General features: G+C 64.0%; 1 non-coding gene and 1 pseudogene across 1 annotated transcript; both read right to left on the bottom strand.

Moving 5' to 3' along the window:
- The window catches only part of LOC136682008 (28S ribosomal RNA), a 4,635-nt pseudogene extending 2,885 nt beyond the window's left edge, over positions 1–1,750 (bottom strand).
- A 416-nt stretch (positions 1,751–2,166) lies between these two features.
- On the bottom strand, positions 2,167–2,320 carry LOC136682009 (5.8S ribosomal RNA). Its single transcript, XR_010798313.1, has one exon. It is a non-coding gene; the product is annotated as a 5.8S ribosomal RNA (ribosomal RNA).
- Positions 2,321–2,702: the final 382 nt, after the last annotated feature.

Here is a 2,702-nt window from a genome sequence, read left to right as displayed (position 1 = left end):
GGCCGGGTATGGGCCCGACGCTCCAGCGCCATCCATTTTCAGGGCCAGTTGATTCGGCAGGTGAGTTGTTACACACTCCTTAGCGGATGCCGACTTCCATGGCCACCGCCCCGCTGTCTATATCAACCGACACCTTTCTTGGGGTCTGATGAGCGTCTGCGTCGGGCGCCTTAACCCGCGCGTTCGGTTCATCCCGCAGCACCAGTTCTGCTTACCAAAAGTGGCCCACTCGGCACCGTCAATTCCATGCCCGGCTCCAAGCCTGCGAGCCGGGCCTCTTACCCATTTAAAGTTTGAGAGTAGGGCGAGGCCCGTTTCGGCCCCGCGGCCTCCAGTCATTTCTTTACCGGATAAAACTTGAAGTTTCGGCGCCGGCTATCCTGAGGGAAACTTCGGAGGGAACCAGCTACTAGATGGTTCGATTAGTCTTTCGCCCCTATACCCAGGTCGGACGACCGATTTGCACGTCAGGACCGCTGCGGGCCTCCACTCAGGGTTTCCCCTGGCTTCGCCCTGCCCAGGCATAGTTCACCATCTTTCGGGTACCACCGCGTATGCTCTGGCTCCGCTCTCCGCACGTGGGAAGAGCAGGCCGGTGGTGCGCCGCCCGCCCCCTCGGAGGGTTAGGACGGATCCCACCTCAGCCGACGCGCGCCGGCCTTCACCTTCGTTGCGCCTCCGGGGGTTCTGGTCCCTTCGACTCGCATACGCGTTAGACTCCTTGGTCCGTGTTTCAAGACGGGTCGTTCGGGGTCCGAACTTAGCCGCTGACCTTAGGCGTTCGGGTGCTGTGGGCCTGGATCGCCCCCCGCATCGCCGTAGCGGGCCTAGCCCGGGGCTGAGGACAGCCCAGCCGGCCCGCTTCGACCGAACGATCGGGGGGGGCCCCCATCCCCATCCCGGAGGAGGGGAGAACGCGGAAAGGACATTGCTCCACGGCCCCGGCGTTATCGGCGAAGTCGGAGCGAGGGGCTGTAGCGGAACGCCCGTGTCCGGGGGCCGCGTGGGGACTCCCTTCTCCGGACGGACCTACCTTCACCCTCGGGCCCTTCCAAGCCTAACCGGAGCCGGTCGCGACTCACCACCACGCGGGGAAAGTACACCGGGCGGGGCCGGACCTCCGTACGCCCGACAGGCCCGAAGTCCAGAGGCGAAGCGCAGAGCCGAAGCGGGGAGCGGTGGAGTCGGCACCCCACCCCTCTCGCCCGGATACGCTCGCACCCCCGACCGCGGAACCCGACGAGCGCGGGGCCGTCCGCCCGGCTGAATCCCCCGGGGCAGTCTTCTCGGTCCCCGTACGTTTACCTCTCAACGGTTTCACGCTCTGTTGAACTCTCTCTTCAAAGTCCTGTTTCAACTTTCCCTCACGGTACTCGGTTCGCTATCGGTCTCGTGCCGGTATTTAGCCTTAGATGGAGTTTACCACCCGCTTTGGGCTGCATTCACAAGCAACCCGACTCCGAGAAGCCCGACCTACCCGGGCGGGAACGCGGGACTCGCTACCGGGCTTTCACCGTCTATGGGAAGAAGCCACGTTCGCGAGGACTTGGTCCCGCGTCCGCACCGAGACGGATCTTACGGACTTCCGTACGCTACATTTCCCGGCCAACCCCGGTCAGGGGAAAGTGGGATTCAGCGCTGGGCTCTTCCCTGTTCGCTCGCCGCTACTAAGGGAATCCTTGTTAGTTTCTTTTCCTCCGCTTACTGATATGCTTAAGTTCAGCGGGTCGTCTCGTCTGATCTGAGGCCGCACACAGAGGTTTCTTATGCGGGGGCGAGGGCGGAGGCGGAGGGCCGAAGGCTAGGGGCGAGGGGCGAGAGCCCGGCACGAGACCGAACTCCGCGACACCTTCCCCCCCACCCCGGCCGCTCGCCCGCCCGCTCACTCGCCCGCTCGCTGGGTTTAATCGGCACTCGCCACCCCCGCGTCCGACTGCGCGGAGCCCCGCTCGGGACTCGGGGAGAGACCGTAACGGACGTGGACCCGGACCTACTCGGCTCTCCCTCCGTTCCCTGTACGGAGCTCTCTCGCAACACGGGCCGCGTGGACTGGCTCGGAACCGAGTCTTCGTTTGGGAAGACGAAGGGCCGTTTTCAGGCCCTGCGAGCTTCCAGCCGCGGTCTCTCTCTCTCAGCGGGGGCGCGGAGACCGATCGATGGGTAAAGCGACCCTCAGACAGGCGTGGCCGCGGGATGGACCCCCGCGGCCGCAATATGCGTTCGAAATTTCGATGATCTGTGTCCTGCAATTCACATTAGTTAACGCAGATGGCTGCGTTCTTCATCGAAGCACGAGCCGAGTGATCCACCGCTAAGAGTCGTATTCGGGTTTGTGCCCGGCCCGTTACAGGCCGGGCGAAGGAAGCCATTCGAACAAGAGACAATTTTTGCCAATATATTTCAAGCCGGGTGCCTTCCACCCCCGTGCAGGGGGGGAAAGGTCATTGAACCTGGGCGTCACCACCGGACCGAGGAGTTACGGCCCGGGGGACGATCGCCCGAGTAGGTGCCCGAGACTTACGTGGTTTAGGAGACCGGGGTCTAGGCACCCGCCGTTCCCGGCGAGGCCCAGGGGTTTGGTTCGCTGCGTTACGGGTCCCGGTCTAAGGCATTCAGGCGTGCGCTCAAAGCCAAGCTCTCCACCCCGGAGGGTATGAGCGAGGCCCGGTGGTACGCTCCCAAGTCCCCGCTTAGGGGAAGGC

The sequence above is a fragment of the Hoplias malabaricus genome, unplaced genomic scaffold (genome assembly GCF_029633855.1).
Source record: "Hoplias malabaricus isolate fHopMal1 unplaced genomic scaffold, fHopMal1.hap1 scaffold_197, whole genome shotgun sequence".
Lineage (NCBI taxonomy): Eukaryota > Metazoa > Chordata > Actinopteri > Characiformes > Erythrinidae > Hoplias > Hoplias malabaricus.
Note: the sequence above shows the minus strand (reverse complement) of the source record. Positions and strands in the feature narration are given on the sequence as shown.